Below are 12,563 nucleotides of genomic sequence, written 5' to 3'. Positions count from 1 at the left end.
GGGAGTTGACTATGATGAGACCTTCTCACCAGTAGCTAAGATTAAGTCTATTAGGGTTATGCTAGCCATTACTGCGTTTCATGATTATGAAATATGGCAAATGGATGTCAAAACCGCTTTCCTTAATGGAAAGTTGGCTGAGGATGTTCACGTGAGTCAGCCAGAGGGTTTTGTCAATGCATAGTACCCTAATAGAGTGTGTAAGATTGAGAAATCCATTTATGGATTGAAACAAGCATCTCGTAAATGGAATCTTTGTTTCGATGATAAAGTCAAAGAGCTTGGCTTTTCGAGAAGCGAGGATGAGTCTTGTGTATATGTAAGAGCTAGTGGGAGTATAGTTAGCTTTTTGGTACTGTATGTGGATGACATACTACTGATAGGAAACGACATCCCAACCTTGCAAGGGGTGAAATCTTGGCTTGGGAAATGTTTCGCTATGAAGGACCTTGGAGTAGCTGCCTATATCCTAAGGATAAGGATATTGAGATACAGGAGTAAGAGACTAATTGGACTTACTCAAAGTATCTACTTGGATAAGGTGTTGAAGAGGTTCAACATGCAGAATTCCAAGAAAGGTGACTTACCAATCCAGAGCAATACCAAATTGAGTAAGACTCAGAGTCCGAGTACAGAGGCTGAGATAACTGAGATGAGTCGACAACCATATGCTTCCGCTGTTGGCTCGATCATGTATGTTATGACTTGTACTCGCCCTGATGTGGCCTTATCTTTGAGCATGGTCAGCAGATATCAGGGGAACCCTGGTAAGGCTCAATGGACTGCGGTAGAGAATATTCTTAAGTACCTGCGAAGGACTAAGGACTGGGTTCTTGTCCTCGGTGGGATCGATGACTTGAGAGTGACAGGGTATATTGACGCCAGCTTTCAGACCGACATAGATAATTTCCGCTCTCAGTCGGGCTAGGTATTTACCCTGAATGGAGGATCAGTTACCTGGAAAAGTTCCAAGCAGGAGACCATAGCTGATTCAACGTGCGAATCAGAGTACATAACAGCTAGCGTAGCGGCGAAGGAGGCGATATGGATGAAGAACTTCATTGGAGACCTTGGAGTTGTACCAGCTATAAAGGAACCTATGGAGATTTTCTATGACAGTAACAGTGCGGTTATCTTAGCCAATGAACCAAGGGATCATGGCAGATCCAGACACATTGACAGAAAATATCACTTCATAAGACACAAGATAGAAGAAGGACTCCTCGTAGCAAAGAGGGTATCGTCAGAAGAGAACCCAATAGATCCCATCACGAAGGGACTTAATAGGGTTAAGCATTTGCAGCATGCGAGGCACATCGGGCTGAAAGACGATATTAGTTTTTGATTAGATAGTTATTTCTGAAACTTGTAATAGATAAAATGTAATTGACATTTGATGATTAAATAAAAGTTGTTGTTTATTTATGAGTAAAGTTACTATCTTGTGTCAGTTATTTACTATTGTTTCAATTTTTCATGTTTTGACTTCCAGAATAATAAGATTATTCAAACTGTCCACAGTCGATCGTACTTTGGAAGTAGGTATTGAATCAAGACTGTCATGAATTTGGTTTGTAGATTGTATGAAATGGTTAGACATTGCTATGACATTCATGAGTGCTCATAAGTTCTGAGTATTGGATTAAACCCATGCTCACTTGTATCACTTCATGGAATTTATCTCGAGTGATCATGAGACGATAATATCATATTAGTCTTCAAACCAAGAGATATGAGTTGTTGACTGTGAGTTGGTTGTGCATTGATAGTACGAAAACGCATCAGTAACTTGATGTTATAAAACGTGTTGTTGTGTATGATTTGGCGAATAGTTAGTACAAGCATATGAGTCGAAGTTTATTTGTTCCTTTTAATCCTTAGAGGATTAAAAGCGATATCTTGGGCCCCTCGATGATTTTGTCTTGACTTATGTGTCGGGCCCGGTCAGAACTCAATTGATGTGTTCGATTAAGTTCTATGTCAAACAAATCGGAAATCGGGAAACAAACTGTTGGACAATAAGTATGATGTTTTTCATGTATTTGTCTGGCTGATATCTTGAGAACAGAGGATTATACGACCACTTGTCTAAAATGGCGCATTCTAGTTCAACAAAGTTTTAAGACCTACGATTGTTGGTCGGTTCCTGAAGTCGTACTTGCAACTATAGTTATTAGACTTATCCAAGTGGGAGACTGTTGGATAAGGTGTCTAAGTCCATAACTATATTTGGTATGTACTCGACCCGATTTAGCATGGTCCATTTGGGTTGCACTTCACTGGAACAATTTGGACTTTTGAGAAGAAGATATGTATGATTTATTAATATATTATAATTTATAATATATTAATATGAAATCATATTATTTAATTAGTATTGATCAAGAATTAATATGAAATTAATTTTGTGGTCAAAAGAGACTAATTAAATATATAGGGATTAATTGTGTAAATCATTCATTCTTATAATGTGGGCTAATGATCCATGATTCCTTATGTTGGGCTTAACCCATGTGGTGACCCATGGATGCTCCATGGAGGTTAAAACTCATGGATCATGAGGAATGTGGAAAGTCATGCACATTAGGGTTTACATCACTACTAGAAAAACAGCCTTTTACGACGTGCAATGTGTGTCATAAAACGCTCAGACGACGCGCAAATGCGTGTCAAGGAAGGCCCTGTCATAACAAGAGACGACACGCTTTTGCGTGTCGTCTATAGACGACGCTCATTTACGACACGTATTTATGACGCGCATTTACGACGCGCAATGCGTATCAAGGAAGCCCTTGTCATAAAGGAAAACGACACACATTTGTGTGTCGTAACCTTACGATGCACGTTTAGGACACGCATTGTGTATCATTAAAGCCCCTGTCATAAATGAAGATGACACACATTTGTGTGTCATAAACTTTAGCAACCATTTACGATATACATTTACGGCGCGTCTTTACGATACTCGTTTACGCATAATACAAAAATATGGAAACAAATATATACCAAAACAATCAATTTAATCCATAACATCATGTCAAAAAATTGTAATACATTGGCATGAAGGGGAGCCGATTGTACATTGTTATTAAGAGTTTTTCCCTAACCATATAACCTAATACTACATTGCTAGTAAGGAACACCTTCTTGTTTCTTCTTCTTATTGTTATGCTTCTGTTTCCACATGATACCTGTTTTCATCAACACATTAGTATTCAGAAAGGCTTCAAGCATCATCAATGTATGTTATAAAATATTAAAATTTAATACACATGTAGTAAAATACCTTTTGCCAAGAATCCAGGCTTCAATACAGCCCATACTTGTATAAAATATTAAAACAAGAAGCATGTAAGAGTTTTCAGCTTTTTAGACACCTCCAATCCACTGTAAAATGTAAATACACCCAAAATAAATAAATAAATATAAAAACACAGTTCAGGATTAATGATGAAATTTTTGTTCATCTATTATCTAAGAGAAAGAGTAACAGGAGTTAAAAGGGACCTTTTTTCAATATATACAGATCTATCAGAGCAGTTAGTAGCCTCTGCTGCTCTTAGAAATGGGCTTTTACTTTGGTCAACTTGAAAAAGCCAAAAAGCATGCTTCAAGTCTCTCAAAATCTGCATAAAAGATTAATAACTTATATGAATAATAGATGTAGTAAGGCTGACTTCCCAAATCAACAAAAAGACTGTTGTACTAATACTCTAATATGCATAAATTCAAAAATATATTTACAGATTTTCTTCTACTTACCTAATATGATAAATAAGTTAAAAAAAAGCAGTGAACTGAAAATTAGTAGAAGAACCTAGCCTATAAACTTGCAAGGCCTTCAGGATTAATGCATTGAATGTTCATGCCTAATAGCTGTTAAGACATGACAAGTAATGTTAATAACTTCAACTGACATGCAAACCATCATTTGTTGGTAAATGACTAAAGTGGATCATAAATGGGTTACATTAAATTGGTAAATGACATCTAATAATGGGTTGGGATGTAGAGCCTCAAGCAACAGAGTGTAAAGAAAATTAAAATATGATATTTTTGTGTTTTTAATATATTATGTGACAATAAATTAATAAATTATGACATGGTGCAAGACCTAAATACGACACTTAATGGAATACCGAAAGACAACAAACTAAAAGAAAAGCAAAACCCAATTTTTTTGGTGGTGGCAATTCACAGCACATAAAACATTATACAGGAAAAGTTGAGTATTAAAAGCACGGATGGTGCTTTCGAGTTGTGGTGCCACATGATGTGTATGAGAAGGTTTCAAGGGTATAATTGTAAACTTATCAGCTTATATCGGAGACGATTCTTTTCTCTCCAAAGGATGAGTCATTGACTTTTTTTCTTTTCTATCCAACTCACTCTTGGAAACGGTAGGCATCTATATAGTCCATCATGTCTTGTTTCCTTCAGAGTGTTAATGTTGCTACAATAAATTTTGGGGAGTAGCTTAATTAATGATGCATTAATTAATTAGACATTGCTTTTAAATAGAAAACATGCATGTAAATGATAAGGCAATACCTGAACTGTGTAAATAATAATACTCAAATGCTAAAATCCCATCACACGATTCCTGCAACAAATCAAATCACACTCTGTAATGGAATGAATTATTACATATAAAATATATTGAATTAAAGCTAATAAGAAACATGAAAAAAGAGTGTCTTACATTCTTGAAATCAACGGGTCTCTTGTGCACAAACACAATTTAAGCATACTCAGTACTAAATTCAAGATTAAACAACAAATTCCTTCGAGCCTCTGTTCCTATGGATTTTAAACTCATTCACAAACGAGTCCACTTTAGCATCACTTTCATCATCCATCTCTCTAAAACACATTCTTCTAATCTTTTTCAACATCTTCTTTGTTGGTTCAAATCCGGCAACCACCTATTGAAAAATGCTACAATAAACCATTTATCTAATTGGGAGCACAACTACAACAGAAGGATCCAAAAGGGTCTGTTGTTCTGTTTGGTTGAAGTAAATCAAATAACCAAGGTAATGGGACATTCCATGAGATCATGATCATGTTTGGTAGGAATACAATGATATTATTTTTCATACCACTATCCACATAAAATGTAAATACAAGTCTATTCTATTATTATTATTTGATATTTGATTTGATTATACTTGGAGAATTCAGAAATTAAACCTCATAAATGCTCCTTACAATCCAAATAAGTTTATAATAATAAAAATATTTTTGGAAATAAAATCATGAGTTAACTATGATCATAAAATGCTTAAAAACAATTTGCCATATAAAATTCTATAAATAAAAATGAAAAAAATTTAGTTCCAACAGAAAGAAAGTGCCAAACAGCAACAAAACCCTAAACGCATTATCCTCTGAATAAGGGAAATATTTTGACTTTTATAGTGTTCCTTTTTCCTAACTAATAAATAGATGAAAGAAAGAAACCTTAAGAGCATAGCCAACCATCTTAGAGAAAGCAGTGATGGTCATATCTAAAGAAATTCACCATAATATGTTTTCTCATTAGGCTTCATTCCTAAGCTTACTAAGTGCTCAAACACTCTAACTGCTTCATCTCTCTACAAACAAAAAATATGATTTACAGAAGAAATTAGGTTATATGAGTTGAAAAGACTATTAGATCCTTATGGAGCTTTCCAAATGTAGTTAAGAGAGAATTGTATGAATGGATGTCGGGAGTCAACTCAAAAGTTTAATGCAGTAACAAATTTGTATGGAGGATCTGCTCTATTCAAGTTCTCCAATTGATAATAAACCTGAAAAATATTTAGCAGATAATGTTGATTGTTAAATTCCACTACCAATAAAGTTTCTTAAATTAAGTAGTGTTTCCATTAAGTCAATAGAAAGAAACAAATCGTATCCAAAGTTGCCAATATAATCAGATCCTCTATCACATTCACACCTACAGGATTCAAACAACTATTTTCTTGAACTTTATTTTATTTGTAATTATATAACAGACATCAACTAACATTCCAAGTCACACACTTAAATAATTTAGCCACTTTCACCCATATATACACTGTTTTATAGGGATGTGACAGATTTATGAGCAATGTCATAAACAGATATAAGAATTTCAGCACCTATCAATATTATAATCAGCCACTCCAAAAAATTGGATTTCCTGTTCTGCAAAATCTCTTGAAGAAACCGAATATTATGCTGCAATCAAAATACTTCACCCCTCAGTTTCACCAAATAACCAAAACAAATTTCCATATAAAAAACCACTTTACCTCCATAAACTTCAACTTAAAATCGAAACTCACAAATCGTTGAGTCAACTCAAATTCATCTCTTAAATACTCCCATATTTGTGCATATTTCGCATCCTTCCTTGCAATATCAGATCTACACAATAGTTAACCCAATATAATTTTCTATTAATTGGTTCATTAATGACATCAGCAAGATTGAAAGTTTACCTCTCAAAAAGTCCGAGCTTAAGTATGACCTCACCAGAATCTGCAGCAGCATGTGATGATGTGTTATCATTAGGATTAGGAAGTGAGACATCGATATAAGCCGACTTTATGGATCCAATTAGTAATGGCCAAAGACTCCACATATCCCTGGATATTGTCAGCAGGAAAAAGGTCATGTGTGATACAATGTCAAAAACTTCTTCGAATTCTGTCAAAAACAAAAAACCTTCGATCAACTCAGCCACGTTTATCACCAAACCTACAAGATAGAAATTTGTAGTTTCAGTATTTTGCTTTTGATTCATAACAAAGCTACTATGGAGGTTCTTTAGAATTTATAATCGGTTTATAATTTTACAATTATTTAGAGTGCCCTTATACAAAATCAAATCTGAATCAAATCTATCTTGTCAGTCCAACAGAACTATCCATTACCCTGCTTAGTTCAATGAAGCTGCACAGATTTTAAAGGGGCTTTACATGCATTGAAAACTAAGGGGTGTTTTTGGTATTTCAACATCATGTATGTATTGTGACCTGGCGGTGTTCATGTTGTCATGACTGAATAGTTTATTGAGCATATTAACTTTCTTTAAGAATCCCTCTTTCCTGTAAGAAAGCAATAAAGGATTAAAGAAAAAGATCAATTATGAAGTAAAGTAAAACTTAAACTGCAAAAACAATTGCTTACATCATTTCTAAGCCTACATATCCAAAGTTATAAGCTATTAGAAACTAAAAGCTACCATACTATTTGAAAATTGAAATTGTTTGAAAAAAAAAGAAAGTAAGTAGAGAATCTAACCTTATTCTTTTTAAGTGTCTCCTTGCCAAGAATCTTATTGCCCAATGGTTGGTTGTTAAGTCTGAGTGCATAAAAATTATAAGCATTGTGATGAGAACCAAAAGTGAAACTAAAAAAAAGCAGAAATTACAAGTTTTTTAGTACATATTATTATCTTGAGGATTCAAAGCATTTTCTAAAGAAACAGAAGTGGATGTGTTAGTATTTGATTCTAATTTCATCAACAGCTTGAATTGTACAAGAATCAAGGGAATCTTGAGATAGAATCACTGATTCTGATGTTTAGTTGTGTTTTTCCACTATGGATTCAATCGGCTCTTCAACCAGTTTGCGGGTCCCATTTTGGCAGTGTGTCTCATATGTGCTTGTCTTAAATGGGAATTTTGCTGCAAGAGACATGAACGCCTAACTGCAGACATTGAAAATCAACAAAATTATTAATTTATTTATTACTTTTAAGGTAATTAGATTCAGGATACGAATCTGAATACAATACACATAACAACACCCACACATATAACCACAACCACCTAATGGTTGTGGGTGGTGGTAAAGAAACACGTCGGTAGCCTAGGGTGCCGGCCACGACGGTAGATGGTGCTTGACGTAAAAAACAAAAAAGAAGGAGAAGAAAAGAACAGGAATCGATACCTTAGGTTGGAGCAAAGTTTGTCTTGAGGTCCTCTTCCATCTTCTCCCTCGACGGTGACTCAAAAATCCGACAGCCCTACATAAAAACTCGAACAACTCCCTCTCTAGCCACTAAGACGAACGAACGGAAGATTAGGGTTACTTTGGGATGCTAAGGGTTTGGTTAGAGGGGATGTAAGAACTAAATATATGAGAAATCGGCCCTATAAGAGCGCAAGGGGATCTCTACATAAAAATGAGGCTTTCATCTCAAGGGTACCTGACGTCAACATGTGGCTGCCAATTAGGGGGGTTTTTTTTTCATGTAGAGGATGTAGTTGGAGGTTTTCTTGCAGATTAAAGCCCGAGTTGTGTTGGACGAACGAAGAAGGGTTGGAGGTGCTGGATGTAGGTGAAGTTGAAGGCCCTAGGGTTTCTTTCTAGCTAATTCAAAGATTAGCATCGATGGAAGAAGGTGGAGGCATCAGCAAGGGAGACTGAGAGAGGAGCAAATAGGCGGGGGGTTTAACTTTTGGGATGCCATTTCCCCCTGACTATTAAAACGCGCGTTTCATTAAAAAAAATTATAAAACGTAGATGACGCGCATTTTATAATAAGCGCCCTCCATGTTTTTTTTGTGAGACACTAATTTTAGTGCACGTAAAAATGCGCGTCCTAAATTCTTCAAATTTCTAAAGATCTGACATTATTTTTAGGGCACACCCTTTTGCGTATCATTAGTCAGTGCGTGTCGAAAAAAGCGTGCCATTGAAGGTCTGTTTTCTTGTAGTGCATGGTGTAACCCTAATGTAGCCACACTATATAAGAAGCCCTTTCATTCAAAAAATGGACACCTAGAGTCTTTACAAGTGTGTGGCCGATTTTTGTGAGCTAGAGAGTCCTCTTCCAAGTTTCAAAGTGGTAGTGGTGATTTGTGATTTCACTTGAGGCATTCACATTATTGGTGCTAGGCTCTTGAAACTCCAAGCAACAAGCTTCAACAAAAGGTATGTTATCTAACTTGTTTAATTACCTAAGTATCAAAGTTTTGTATGCTAGTTAGGGTAATTCCTTGGAAAAATGAAAGTTTGCATGTATAATAGAGAAAACATAGATCCAAGGTATTTAGTGTTGCATGTACACCTTAGGAGTGTTAGAATGCTCAAAACCCAACAAGTTTCATGGGTCGGAGATTACCCTAGGGTAAGCCTAGGATGAGATTAGTGATAGGAGTTACCTGAGTGTGAATTGTATGTGTGGATATAATTCCTTGATTGGAGTATGTTGGTTAGTTTTCCGTTGTCCGAATGCTTCTTGCTTTGTGCTTTGTAGGACTCTTAGTAATGTGAGTTAGCTACTAAGTGAATATGCTAAGTTACATGTGGCATAGGCTGGATAATCTCAAAGTGATGGACTTGACCCTATTGCGAAGCTCTTCTCTGAGTCCAACCGTTCTAGGGTTAAGACTTTTACTCGAAGGATTATCTGATCTCTGTTGCATATGGCTATATTCATGAGGTAGCTAGTTGACATTAATGGGAATTCTTCAGCAGCTGAGGGCAGGATGAGGTTGGGAACCTAGGGGGTTCCTAGGAGCTGCTTTGGTGGGAATTGTGCTGCTACTTAGCAGATATTTGGTGCATCAGTGGAGTAGGTAACTTGGAGGATTCGGGAGGAAAACTGAGGAAAGTATGGATAGGTGTGGAAGGTAGTATTGGGCCCATACTACTGAAAAGCACAGGATCCATACTCGAATCGGTGAGAGTCTTGGAGAATCTAATAAGCTTATGGGAAGGAGAGTTCTTGGTTATGCTTTGATAGTGGGGATAGCTGTTTTGCTAGATGAGGATGAGCACACATGAGGAAGGACCAGGGTTTGGTCCCGGCTCCAGTGGTGAGCTAGTTAGTGGGAGGACTGCCAGGATTTTGAGTTCGCCTTGGATCTTGTCACACCCCCAAACCAGAACGGCGGAAATGTTCAGGGGCGGAGGACTTCAGGTAAGTATCACAACACATGCAATATAGTAATCAAAGTACAAACAACCATTGCATTAATAAGTATAAGTTTTACATAAGTGTTTAAACATTACATATTCAAACACCAAAGTAGGTATAGTAGAAGACAAGAGTCGCGGTACGGTACTAGGTAGTCTTCTCAAACGCTTCGGGAGTGTACCTGTCTACTGGATTCCTGAGAATACAAGTTATTTGGAAAGAGTAGATCAGCATTTAAGCTGGTGACTTCATAAGTATTTTAGTTCTGTTAAGTATACCCTAAGTTCTTTGGATAGGTTCACTGGTTTCTCCAGGAAATCCTATATTTCCTGAGGTGATTAACTGATAACCCCAATAGTTTCCCTCTGTAATTACTTAGTTTATACTGATTATATATAACCCAATATCGAATGGATAGTTAAATGGGCGTATCTTCCCTAAGCCCACAACCAAACAAGGAACAGGAAGTAAGGCGGAAGTCACACATTTCACTGTCAATCGGATATTACTTATGTATAACTCTGATGTAATAACTAAGGAATTATAGAATTAACCACTAAAGGTCTTTTATGTTATACTAGTTTACAGAGATTGAATGACTAAGTTCCATTTGATAAGTAGTTTAATTCCATAAACCGTTTCATTTGTAAAAGTGGTTTAATCCCATAAACCGTTTCCTTTGTATAAGTGGTTTAATCCCATAAACCGTTTTCTTTGTAAAAGTATTCTTAGTGATATCTGTTCTATAGTATAAACCTTAGTATTAATCCTGGAAAATATTATATTATCCATAATACTGCCTTGTGGTTTTAAATGTTCAAAACCAGAAGTACAAGTATATTTACCATACTTGATTTCATGATACGTAGCTTTTACTGTAAGTAAAAGCTACAGAAGGTATATTTGGTTGGGATGTAATTATCTTTTCTTACTATTTTAAGAAAAGTATATTACTTAGTAATTCACTCGTTGTTTTATTCATATGAGTTCTATTAACCATACTAATATGACTGATATGCCTGCAGCGACGTTCTTCAGGCGTCAGAATGGTATGATATTTGACACCCTAGGCCTACCAGCCAAACTGTAGCGAACAGTAGAGGTGCGGGATTGTCAGTCCCATATAGATCTATACACAAATTCATGCTCTCCCTACAAGAGATTCTGCTTAATAGGTCAGGACTTAAAAGCCGTACTTAGATAAGTACACCGTGAAGGGTCTCACAAATTTATTGTTTCAACGAGATTTACGATGTATTATTATTACCCTGTGATTGCTAACTCTGGTACTCTGTATCGTACCTTTGTTAATGAAAATCCGGTATGATGTATTATTACCTCGTGTTTGCTAACTCTGGTAGTCTGTATAGTACCTTTGTTAATGCAAACCCGATATGATGTATTATTACCTCGTGTTTGCTAACTCTGGTACTATGTGTAGTACCTTTGTTAATGCAAACCCGGTATGATGTATTATTACCTCGTGTTTTCTACCTCTGTTACTCTGTGTAGTATCTTTGTTAATGCAAACCAGGTATGATGTATTATTACCTCGTGTTTGCTAACTCTAATACTCTATATAGTACCTTTGTTAATGCAAACCCGGTATGATGTATCTTTACTTCTTTAATATGTTATTCGTATATTAAAGGTATTATACATATCTTGGTATAGTTGAATGAATTTTGGTAATTTCCTTGGAAAGTATACAGTCGTGAATCATACTTGTATATTTAGTTTTGAATCATAAATTATACCTATTATAATTTATATGTTCTATCTGATTAGCATGATTTCTCATGGATGAACACCTTTGCTCAGCTTGATACAAAGGTAATGATACCAAAAGGAGTAACCTATTGTACTCATATATGTATAATATATATATAATTAAGAAGGAAACGACCTTCGGACAAATAATACAACCTTAATTCCACATCCAAATAAGGAAAAGGAAATAAGATACTTCATTAGTTCTAAGCCCTTCAAATCTTATTTATATATTTATGCATATATAAACATGATTTTGGCATTTATAATTTGAAATAGTTTATAAAACATTTTTCAAAGAATTTAACGAAGTTTACATGACTTTAAAGATTTAACATGGCTTTAAGTTATTTTGGAAGTATTTGGTAATTCTTAAAAGCATACGGAAACTCTTTGTGTGATTAATATCACATACAGATATTAACACAATTTAATATTGTGTTAAACTTGTATTCCCCCCTAAAAAGCACTTAAAAACCATTAAAAAGGTAAATTATAGGGGTATGAACTCACTTTGATAAGCGGTGATTCGGGCAGCGTTTCGTTTCCCGGAAGGAGTTTATTTGATGAGAAACCGGCTCAAATCGGGCAGAGTTTCGACTGGAGAGAGGAAAACTTCTCGAGAATTTCGGGGCTCCATGGCTTGCTTCGGGCTTTAGACACGATACCGGGGCCTTGGGGGGTCGTGAGAAAGTTTACGGGGTGAAAAGGTGAAATTGGGTGAATTTTGGGGTGAAAAATCCCTTAAATCCGAGAAGGCTCGCATGCCTAATATAGGCCGTAGCCTCGAATCCGGAGCAAGGAGGAGTTGCCGCGTGTTCGGACAGGTGGCGAGGCAGAGCTTCGGTTCGGACAGGTGGTGAGGCGGGGCTTCGGTTCGGACAGCTGGCTC

The 12,563-nt window shown here is 36.1% G+C and overlaps 1 long non-coding RNA gene across 1 annotated transcript; it reads right to left on the bottom strand.

Moving 5' to 3' along the window:
- Window positions 1–6,025: 6,025 nt before the first annotated feature.
- Window positions 6,026–6,352, bottom strand: LOC145156416 (uncharacterized). The gene is made up of 2 exons (XR_013736683.1): window positions 6,282–6,352; window positions 6,026–6,207 (listed from the first exon to the last, which is right to left on the bottom strand). It is a non-coding gene; the product is annotated as an uncharacterized LOC145156416 (long non-coding RNA).
- Window positions 6,353–12,563: the final 6,211 nt, after the last annotated feature.

The sequence above is a fragment of the Lactuca virosa genome, chromosome 2 (assembly GCF_052849685.1).
Source record: "Lactuca virosa cultivar CGN04683 chromosome 2, Lactuca_virosa_CGN04683_v6, whole genome shotgun sequence".
NCBI lineage: Eukaryota > Viridiplantae > Streptophyta > Magnoliopsida > Asterales > Asteraceae > Lactuca > Lactuca virosa.
The sequence above is the reverse complement of the archived record's forward strand: the minus strand, read 5'-3'. Positions and strand labels throughout refer to the sequence as shown.